Source organism: Physeter macrocephalus, chromosome 14, assembly GCF_002837175.3.
Source record: "Physeter macrocephalus isolate SW-GA chromosome 14, ASM283717v5, whole genome shotgun sequence".
In the NCBI taxonomy this organism is placed as follows: Eukaryota; Metazoa; Chordata; class Mammalia; order Artiodactyla; family Physeteridae; genus Physeter; species Physeter macrocephalus.
Window position 1 is genome coordinate 12,790,623 of NC_041227.1, and position 10,648 is coordinate 12,801,270.

The following is a 10,648-nucleotide window of genomic DNA, read 5'->3' on the forward strand; positions in this document are numbered from 1 at the left end:
CTCTGCCGGCTCATTGCCCATCCCTGTCAGCCCGGTCCCCCTCTGGCCTCTTCTGCGACGCTGGGGACAGTGGAAAGCGCGGTAGACAGCACCACCTTGAGTCGAATTCCTCGCCTTTCGGAGGGAGCCACTTTCTCCTCCTTTCTTTCCTATTCCCGGACCATTTTTCTGGGCAACGGCAGCTATTTTCACGTGAGCTCAAGTTAATGTCTCGGGGAGATTCCTGGGCGCGTGGGCAGTTCACCCTGCGATGCAGCCGCGGGCCAGAGCTCGAGCCGGAGTCTCCAAAAGCTAACGTGTGCGGTTAGAGGCGAGCGCGGGGTTTTCAGCAAAGGCGGTCAGATGTTTGCAGGCCGGGGCGAGCCCTTGTGAAAGCAGATAAAAGAAAACATTTATTAACGTGTCATTACGAGGGGAGCGCCCGGCCGGGACTGTCGCACGTCCCGAGGAACGCTTGGCTCCTTCCAGCTCAGAGAGAGGAGAAAAAGAAAGCGGAAAAGAGGCAAGGATTCTTTCTCTTCGCTTCCAGCCAAGTGGACCTGATCGATGGCCCTCCTGACTTTATTGCAATATTTGAGTTATTAGAGATGCCCCCCTCGTGTGTGTGTGTGTCAACACACACACACCCTCACACGCACGGCTCCGGCCCGCGTCCCTCCCTCATTTCCAGCTCCTGGGCGAATCCCACAGCTGTTTCAACTCTCCGCCGAGGGCGAGCTGGAGCGAGTGTGTGTCGGGTGAGTGTGCGTCTGTGGCCCGGCAAGGGTGCGCGCTCGGCGCCGGGAGCGCGGCCAGCGGGGTCCCGAGGCATCAGGAGGCGGAGGGCTGCCCGGACCCCCGCTCTCCGCCGTTGCGCCGTCCGGGGCCAGACTTCGGGGCCGGGGCCGGACAGCGGGGCCGGGCCGGCCGGGCCGCCCGTCCTTCCAGCCAGAGGTAAAGAGCTCGCGCGCGCTGGGGCACCGGGAGGGCGCCGCGGCGGGGGCCCCCGCGGCTGCCGGCCCGCCGCTCCCCTCCCCGGCGCGCGCTCGCCTCCCCCGCGCGGAGCTGGGCGGCAGGCAGGCAGGCAGGCAGTCGGGGGGCCGGGCCGCACGGTGCCAAGGGGCTGGCTCGGGCGGCACGGCCGGCCAGGCTGGGACGATGCGAGAGCGGCCCGGCCAGGGCGCGGACCCGGACTTTGGCGAGGGCGGGGGCCGGGGGGCGGCGGCGGCGGAGCCAGAGGGCGGAGAGGCGGGAGGAGGCGGAGGGAGGGGAGGAGGAGCGGCGGCGGCACTCGCTGGGGATGCAGCGGCGGCGGCGGCAGCAACAGCAGCAGCAGCGGCGCGGACTCCCCTGCGCCCCGCGGCCCGGCCGGGCTGCGGTAGAGGCGGCGGCGCCCCGCGCCCGGTGAGGCCGCCGGGGCCGTGCGCGCTGGTGAGTGGGGCGCGGGGGCCAGGTGGGCGGGGCGGGGGCTCCCCGCGGCCGGAGTCGGCCCCAGGGCGCGCGCGGCCGCGAGTGCTTCCCAGGTGAGCTTGGGGCCAGTCCCCACCGCCCGGCTCCGGCCCCAGCGCAGAGCGCGGGCTGCAGGGTGGCTCCGGCGCCGGCGGGCCGCGGGAGGATGACCCCTTTGATCCCTCTGGCGGGTTGGGCGAGCGGGCGAGGACTTTCCACCGCGCCCCTGACCCGCCGACGCGCCTCGCGGAGCCTTGGAGACCTCGGGGGCAGCGCTCCTGGGCTCGCCGGCGCAGGGGGATGGCCTTTTTGACCCCTTTGAGTTTAGACCGACCCAACGGACCGGCTAGAAGCCAGACCACGTGGGGCTTGTCCGGGCAGGACACGGGAAAGCAGTGGACCGGATCTTCAGAGTGATAGGGAACTCGCACATACTGAAAGCAAATGGGATTAGAAAGACCAATTTCCTCCCAGGCTGGGTCAGAACCAGTTCTCATCTCTGTGTAGAGAGATGCTCCCGTCCAGCCGCCCGAGCATTTCGGAAGTGTGACAGTGAAGCTGCAGCGATTTCTAGGAGTGTACTTTTTCTTTTTTTTTTTTTTTTTTTTTTTTAATATTCTTTATAGTAGTTCATTCATTCGTTCTGCAAGCCTTTATGGAGCACCTCCTGGTGCCCGGCACCGCGTTATGATCCAGAGAAAAGCGATGAACAGAATCGAGTTCCTGATCACCACAAGCTTTCAGTTCACTTTGAGGGCAGCTCGGGAAAGAGATGCGGTCTAAGGGTGGGAAACAGAAAGGCGACACCCGCAAATCCTAGTTTTGCCCAGTGACTTCTGTCCGCAACTCCCCGTGTAGAGACTGACTACCAGGGCCCCTGCACACAGTAGGACAAGCCCAGACATTCATCTTGACAGTCCCCTTTTTCCTTCTCCTCTTCGCCCTTCCTGAAAGTTCTGAATCATTCCCTGCCCCCTCTCCTCTCTGGACAGCCTTTCCTGCAGCTTGTTTTAATCACTTTTTGAGTTAAAAGTCAATATTTAATTAACCAAGTCATTACATTTAGCTTACATTTGAATCTGGGTATTTGCACATCTGTGCATGTCGGGAGGCCCTCCCGGGTGCCCCTCCATCTGTCCCCTGCCTTTTTCCCACAGTGCCGCTCTCCCTTCCTTTGGGGCAGAGAAGGGAGGCTGCTCTTGGGCAGGTTCTCTGGGGGCCAGAGAAGCAGGGAGGATGGGCTTTCCCTGGAGGACACCCAGTGTCTCTCCCCGGAGCAGGAACAGTTACTCTCATCTTGTAGTTAATAGTGAAGGAGATTTGCTATTGCTGCATCTCCACTACCCACTGCGGAGCCACTGGAGGGTTTTAATTAAATTAAAGGCATTCATTCCATGTAGAAAGGGGTTGGGGAGGACAGACTGAAGACCGCTCACCTGGTGAGAGAGGTTGTCCCAGCTGCGCTTGCCCCACGTGTGAAGGAGAGAACCCATCACAACAGCCTGTCCAGGTGTGTAATTTAGTGTCCTCATAAGCAACTTGAGAGGAGATGGTGGCAGGAAGGCTTGACTGATGGCACGTTGGACATTTGCACGTGAAGGATCTGCCTCCTTCAAGCCAAGTTTACAGACATAAGTGCACGATGTTGGCAAAAGGCTGAGGGGTAAGTGGGAAGGGCACACATGTATTTCATTTGAACTTAGGACTTTTCCCTGAAACTCTAATATGATTCTAAGTATTGGCTGATCCACGAGTCGATTGTAAAGTGCCTGGCCTGGGCGAGGACAGCATGTCCATGTGGCGTCCTGTGTGTCCCTGTGTGTGCGTGTCTGTGTGTCCATCTGCCCAGGATGCAACACACATTCAACCACCATCCCCAGGACCTGGGTCATGCAGAGCTGTAAAGCCAACCGCAGAGGACGCCCGCGAGGCCTGGAATGCACCTGCCGATTGGATTGTCATTTGTAGAGCACTTTGGATAATCATCTCAATCATATTTTACCACTCAGTGGCCTAATATTTGAAGGCACCAGGGACAGCCACTGTTAGGTGGTCCCTTTGTACCCATTATTAAGTGCCAAGCATCCCAGAACGTTTCCCAAGGAGCGGGGCAGGGGCTACTGGGAAACATAAGGGTTAGAGAATCATCTCCACAATTTAGGGTAGTTCAGGGACCACATTAAATACCGCTGAATCAGGCAGCTAAAAAGTCATCCTCTTTTCCACTCTCTGCCAGCCCTCCCAGAACTTCAGGTAGAAACCCATTGGAATGGGTCTTTACAGTGGCTTAAAGAAAGAGATTTAGAAAGAGAGAGACAGAGTTGGAGAAATGTTATCCGATTGGAATGTAACAATATTGTTTTTGTTCGAGGATTTTTTAGAAAACTTTATTTTGAAATAATTTAGATTCGCAGGAAGTTGCAAATGATTGTTTATGGAGGCCCCCGTACTCTTCACCCAGCTGCCCTGAATGGTAACATCTTGCATCACTATAGTACAATATCAAAACCAGGAAATTGACATTGGTACAAGCTACAGTTTATTCAGACTACACCAGTTACAAATGCACTCATTTGTGTGTGTGTGTCCATAGTTCTACGTGATTTTTTATCATATGTGTACCTTTGTGTAACCACTACCACAATCAAGACACAAACTGTTCTGTCACCACAAGGATCCCTGTGCTACCCCTGAATAGCCACACTTACCCACCCCTAAACCCTGGCAATCCCCAAGTGATTTCCATCTCTATAATTTTTTACTCAAAAGTGTTATATAAATGGAATCATATAACCTGTAACATTTTGAGATCGACTTTTTTTCTCTTAGCATAATTCCCTTGAGGTTCACCCAAACTGTTGCGTGTATCAATAGTTTCTCCTTGTTGCTGGCATATTCCATGTTATGGAAGCTCTTCAGTTTGCTTCTCCATTCACACATTGAAGGACATTTGGGTGATTTCCAGTTTGGGGTTGTTATAAATAAAGTTGCTATGAAATTTCATGTACAAGTTTCTATATGAACATAAATCTTCATTTCTTTGGGATAAATGCCCAGGAGTGTAATTGCTGAGTCTATGGTAAGTCCATCTTTAGTTTTAAAAGAAACTGGTTATGGGCGATGGGACAAGATGGTGTAGAGAAACTTTTCCTTGCTCCTTCTCTCTAAATTCAGCTGAATACCCTGGAAATAATTCAACGGACCCACACAAAGGACTCAGAAATGTGGGAAGAAGCAGATGAATTGGCTAGGAACCTCAGGACTTGAATAATGACACCTCAGCTGAATTACCTGGGTTTTCTCTTTACGTCCCATATATCCTACACTGGGCTCTGGAGTGAGCTGCGACCCTAAACTGTCAATAGGCATAGACGAAAACAAGCACAAGATCAGGAAAGCGGCAGCTTAGTGGAGACTATACCCAGCGGCAGTGGTGGGCTCTATCTGCCCGCAGAGCTCCTGGCTGGGGGTTGGCCTATCCCACACCCCACATCCACCCTCAGCATGCAGGCCCTTCTGCTTACCGTGGGAGGACAAGCAAATCTGGTATCTCCTGACCCTCCACCCAATGGCAGAGCGTAACTCAGACCTGGTGTCCCCCCAGCCCTCCATTCAACAATGGAAGGTGAGCCAGGCCCACCTTCTTCCAACCCTCTACCCATGGCAGAGAGTCACCCAGACCCCACAACTCCTGTTCTTCCACCCACCAGCAGAAAGGCTGGGTGGGAACTTCCCTTCCTGATGGCACCAGCAGAGATAGAGTTGAAAGCCCATTGGCTTGTCTATGTCTACCAAAAAACCTCCTGGGATTTCAGGGCGCGGACCCGGACTTTGGCGAGGGCGGCGCGCCGGGGCGGGGGCCGGGGGGCGGCGGCGGCGGAGCCAGAGGGCGGAGAGGCGGGAGGAGGCGGAGGGAGGGGAGGAGGAGCGGCGGCGGCACTCGCTGGGGATGCAGCGGCGGCGGCGGCAGCAACAGCAGCAGCAGCGGCGCGGACTCCCCTGCGCCCCGCGGCCCGGCCGGGCTGCGGTAGAGGCGGCGGCGCCCCGCGCCCGGTGAGGCCGCCGGGGCCGTGCGCGCTGGTGAGTGGGGCGCGGGGGCCAGGTGGGCGGGGCGGGGGCTCCCCGCGGCCGGAGTCGGCCCCAGGGCGCGCGCGGCCGCGAGTGCTTCCCAGGTGAGCTTGGGGCCAGTCCCCACCGCCCGGCTCCGGCCCCAGCGCAGAGCGCGGGCTGCAGGGTGGCTCCGGCGCCGGCGGGCCGCGGGAGGATGACCCCTTTGACCCCTCTGGCGGGTTGGGCGAGCGGGCGAGGACTTTCCACCGCGCCCCTGACCCGCCGACGCGCCTCGCGGAGCCTTGGAGACCTCGGGGGCAGCGCTCCTGGGCTCGCCGGCGCAGGGGGATGGCCTTTTTGACCCCTTTGAGTTTAGACCGACCCAACGGACCGGCTAGAAGCCAGACCACGTGGGGCTTGTCCGGGCAGGACACGGGAAAGCAGTGGACCGGATCTTCAGAGTGATAGGGAACTCGCACATACTGAAAGCAAATGGGATTAGAAAGACCAATTTCCTCCCAGGCTGGGTCAGAACCAGTTCTCATCTCTGTGTAGAGAGATGCTCCCGTCCAGCCGCCCGAGCATTTCGGAAGTGTGACAGTGAAGCTGCAGCGATTTCTAGGAGTGTACTTTTTCTTTTTTTTTTTTTTTTTTTTTTTTTAATATTCTTTATAGTAGTTCATTCATTCGTTCTGCAAGCCTTTATGGAGCACCTCCTGGTGCCCGGCACCGCGTTATGATCCAGAGAAAAGCGATGAACAGAATCGAGTTCCTGATCACCACAAGCTTTCAGTTCACTTTGAGGGCAGCTCGGGAAAGAGATGCGGTCTAAGGGTGGGAAACAGAAAGGCGACACCCGCAAATCCTAGTTTTGCCCAGTGACTTCTGTCCGCAACTCCCCGTGTAGAGACTGACTACCAGGGCCCCTGCACACAGTAGGACAAGCCCAGACATTCATCTTGACAGTCCCCTTTTTCCTTCTCCTCTTCGCCCTTCCTGAAAGTTCTGAATCATTCCCTGCCCCCTCTCCTCTCTGGACAGCCTTTCCTGCAGCTTGTTTTAATCACTTTTTGAGTTAGAAGTCAATATTTAATTAACCAAGTCATTACATTTAGCTTACATTTGAATCTGGGTATTTGCACATCTGTGCATGTCGGGAGGCCCTCCCGCGTGCCCCTCCATCTGTCCCCTGCCTCTTTCCCACAGTGCCGCTCTCCCTTCCTTTGGGGCAGAGAAGGGAGGCTGCTCTTGGGCAGGTTCTCTGGGGGCCAGAGAAGCAGGGAGGATGGGCTTTCCCTGGAGGACACCCAGTGTCTCTCCCCGGAGCAGGAACAGTTACTCTCATCTTGTAGTTAATAGTGAAGGAGATTTGCTATTGCTGCATCTCCACTACCCACTGCGGAGCCACTGGAGGGTTTTAATTAAATTAAAGGCATTCATTCCATATAGAAAGGGGGTGGGGAGGACAGACTGAAGACCGCTCACCTGGTGAGAGAGGTTCTCCCAGCTGCGCTTGCCCCACGTGTGGAGGAGAGAACTCATCACAACAGCCTGTCCAGGTGTGTAATTTAGTGTCATAAGCAGCTCAAGGGGAGATAGCGGCAGGCTTGGCTGATGGCAGTTGGACGTTTGCTCATGAAGGATCTTCCTTGGGCCAAGTTTATGCACGTAAAGGCATGCTGTCGGCATGGCTGTCATGGCTGAGAGTCCCTGTGGGTTTGGGCTTTGGGCTTTGTATATATTTATTGGGTTTTTTTATTTGAATTTATGGCTTTGTCTGAAACCTTAATAACATGTTAAGTTTTCAGACTTGAGGATTGAGTGATGAGTTAATTGTAAAAAGCCTCCGCCTGGAGGAGGACAGTGCGGCTGTGTGTGAGACTGTGTGTGGTATATGTTCGTGTGTGTGTCCCCTGCCCAACGACTCCCTTTAGCCGCCATCCCTAGGACCTAGCTGGTGTGCGGTCGCACACCCTCACGCTTGAAGATCCTTTGGATTTGGGAATAATATTTCCCTCTTCCTTTCCCTGGACATGTTCGCTTTATCTGTTTGGACCTGCCTCAAGGGAGCAGCTTCTGGTCTCCTGAGTTAGCCAGACAGGGAATCTGGCCCAACTCCAACCAATCTGTTCTTAGACTTCCTTCCCTCAGAAGGAGACTGAAAGCCTTGTCCTGCAGAAGAATATCATTTCTGACCATTTTGTATTTAAAAGAAAGGGTTTTGTCTAGACTTGATATGATAGTTAACACTTACGTAGTGTTTCATGGGCCAAGCACTGTTCTAAATCCTTAGGCATAATAACTCATTTCATTCACTCAAAACCCCTGGGAGGTAGGTCCTGTGATTGTCATCGTGTTAAAGAGGAGGAAACTAAGACACTGAGAGGATCGTGACTTTCCATCAGCTGGTCAGTGGTACAGCTGGGATTGGCGAGACCCTGGGCCTCCGGGGTCCACTCTGACCCACTGTACTCTCTTCCCTCCTTGGCCTTTATTCCAAGTGTAGAAGAAACAGATGCGCAGTGGGGAAAAAAAAAAACAACAACACAATTAGACGATCAAACTTTGAAAGGCAGAAGCCCCTCAGTAATCCCACTTCTCTCCAAAAACCTCCAGTGTTTGGGGGAGGCTAGGGTTTGTATTTTGGTTTCGGGGGTGAGGGATGCCTTGAGGAAAATATGTGATGGCCTGGCCACGTTCCCTTCTCCCTGCAAGTACACACACACTCTCCCTAAGTCAGGATGCAAAGGGATGTATCACGCGGACTGACAGCCAAAAGCCATGAGATCTGAGGGGAGGGTTTGTGCCCAGTGAAGGTACAATGGCAAGAGGGTGAAAATTGTCCAAGAGGTGTGGCCCTCTTGTGGTTGGTGATGGAGTCGCATCGGCCTGTCCCTGGAGGGGTGGGGGAGGGGGGGGGTGTCCAGGGCCCTTTGTTTCAGGCCTGGGCCCTGTGTGACCAGTGGATGTGGAAGGTAGGGCCTCCTCTCAGTGCTGACCTCCAGGTGAGGGAGGCCTCACCCTGGCCTACCTTCCATGCACCTCCTTGTGATGCGCCCTGGCGGGGAATCTACAGTGCCCCTGATCCAGATGCAAGGTGCTGCCTAATTGGAAGATCATTAAGATCATCATAATTAATTGGCATCCTGATAAATGGTGTGTTTACCTAACTGGGGTGGTTGCTAAGGAACCAGGCCTCACTCGGAGAGGAGAGGGGAAGTGGCGTTTGGCTGGCTGCAGGTGGGTGTCAGGGTTAACAGACCCAGCCAGTTAACGGGTGGGAAGCGAGAGCCGTCCTCACCTGCATCTGCTGGTGTGTACTGGGCAGCTGCTGTGTGCAAGCCGCAAGTGGATTATCAGTTAGGGGTACTTTCCTAGAAGGACTGGGAAGTAACCGGGACCTTTTCTCTTGTAAGCAGCAGAAAGTAGGGGGAAAAAAATCTCAAATCAATTTAAGAAGAGAAAGGGACTTACTGGCTTTCATGACCAAAAAATGCTAAGGTAACAGCTTCAGGCGCAGCTGAGTCAGGGTTCAGATTTTGGCCTGAGAATCTGTTCCTCTCCATCTCTGCTCTTTCTTCCACGGGGCTGGTTTCTCTCTCCAGCTCTGAGAGGCGGGCAGGCTCTAGCACCGTGGTCACAAGAGCCAGGCTGCGTGGCTACCTGCCCAGTTATGTGATCCACGGCACGTTACTTAACCTTTCTGTGCCTCAGTGTTCTCATCCAGCAAATGACGATGATCATAGCATAGCGCCTCTCTCCTGGCTGGTAGGAAAGGCTAAAATGAGATCATCAGTGTCAAGGGCTTAACACGGTATCTGACACAGGCAAGGCCTGGGGAAATATTGGCTGTTCTCATGGTTAAGGAGTTGAGCTCAAGAGCTGTCCTCTCATCCTCTCTGGTTCGAGCCCGCCAGAAAAGAACAATCCTCTTTTCTGGTAATGCCCACCCAAGCCCCAAGCGTCTCTCTGATTAGACAGTTTTATGTCACGTGCTCACTCCAGATCAGTCACTGGCCGTGGAAATGAGTCAACGACCATGGGCTTAGGCCAGGCTCCCAGGCCCCGCCCTGGAGCTGGGGGCCGACCAACTAAGACCCCAAGGCCCCAGAGGACACCAGGGAAAGGGAGCCCGGCTGCTGGGGAGGCAGACCGCCAGTGCCTATGATGAGGGGGGGACGTGAGTGTGAGACATGATGGCCAGATGGACCTGCTTCCACTCTGGTCGAGGGGGTACCGCAGAAACAGCTGCTGAGTGGGCAGCCTCCCCTGCCCCTCCACTGAGGTTAATAGGCATTGGAGGCTGGACTTTTCTGCCTTAGTGTCTGACAGTTGCTACCTAGCCTGAATTTTGTGATTTTTTTTTTTTTTCAGGTAAGGCTTTATTGGGGCCCCTGCTGCTGCAGGGGGGGAGCAAGAACAAGTAACAGGTTCCCTTGCTAGCTCGCTCCCTCAGGTGGTGTGAGCTGGTTCCTTGTATGGGGTGAAGGTAGGGGTATGTCCAGGGGTCGGGCTGGAGCGGTGGCTTAGGTGGTCTGCCCACCCCTTAGGTGGTGCTGTGTGCAGGGGGCATGCGCAGTTTTTGCTCCGGGCTCTTAGAAGTGGCAGCTGAGCTTTTTGGTCTCTTTGTATCTTCTTGTCCAGAGTTTGCCCCAGCTGTGCATATGCACACAGTTGTTTTTAATCCCTTATAGTTTCTCTGTATTTTGTTGCTCGAGGAGACGTTTGAGCAGGTGCAAGAACTGTGGCACTGCAGCAAAGGGTCCCAGGTCCCAGCCTGTCTCATTTCCCGCGAGAGACTCTACACCTTTATTCTTAAGGGGTAAGGGGCTGAAGGTCTCTTCTTCTGAAACTCTTCCTCCTGGATGGACTACAGACCCTAGTGTCTTCCAGTCTCCAACAGTTTGAAGTAAGGCTCATGACGGCTCAAGGCATTCAACCCATTCCAGCAGAGAGTGGCCCAGGTCCCTACAGGTCCTTGAAACAGTCAGCGAGGGACTTCTATGATTCTGTGATTTCTGGTGGGGCAGTGTTTGCCCAACCTTCCACCATGAGAGTCGTCCGGAGGTATTTGTTAAAAAGCTCAAATTCCAGGGCTTCCCTGGTGGCGCAGTGGTTGAGAATCCGCCTGCCGATGCAGGGGACACGGGTTCGTGCCCCGATCCGGGAA

At 55.1% G+C, this 10,648-nt stretch overlaps 1 protein-coding gene across 3 annotated transcripts in view; it reads left to right on the plus strand.

Annotated features, from left to right (window-relative positions):
- The first annotated feature begins 209 nt into the window (after positions 1-209).
- SULF2 (sulfatase 2) overlaps positions 210-10,648 on the plus strand; it is a 145,739-nt gene continuing 135,300 nt past the window's right edge. The window contains exon 1 of one of the 3 annotated variants that reach the window (XM_007106845.4): positions 210-737. The gene's annotated coding sequence lies outside the window, so the exon portion shown is untranslated. Of the gene's footprint in view, positions 738-840; positions 934-5,390; positions 5,509-10,648 lie in introns of those variants that run through there. The other 2 variants (XM_055090930.1, XM_024128632.2) reach the window with 2 other exon arrangements.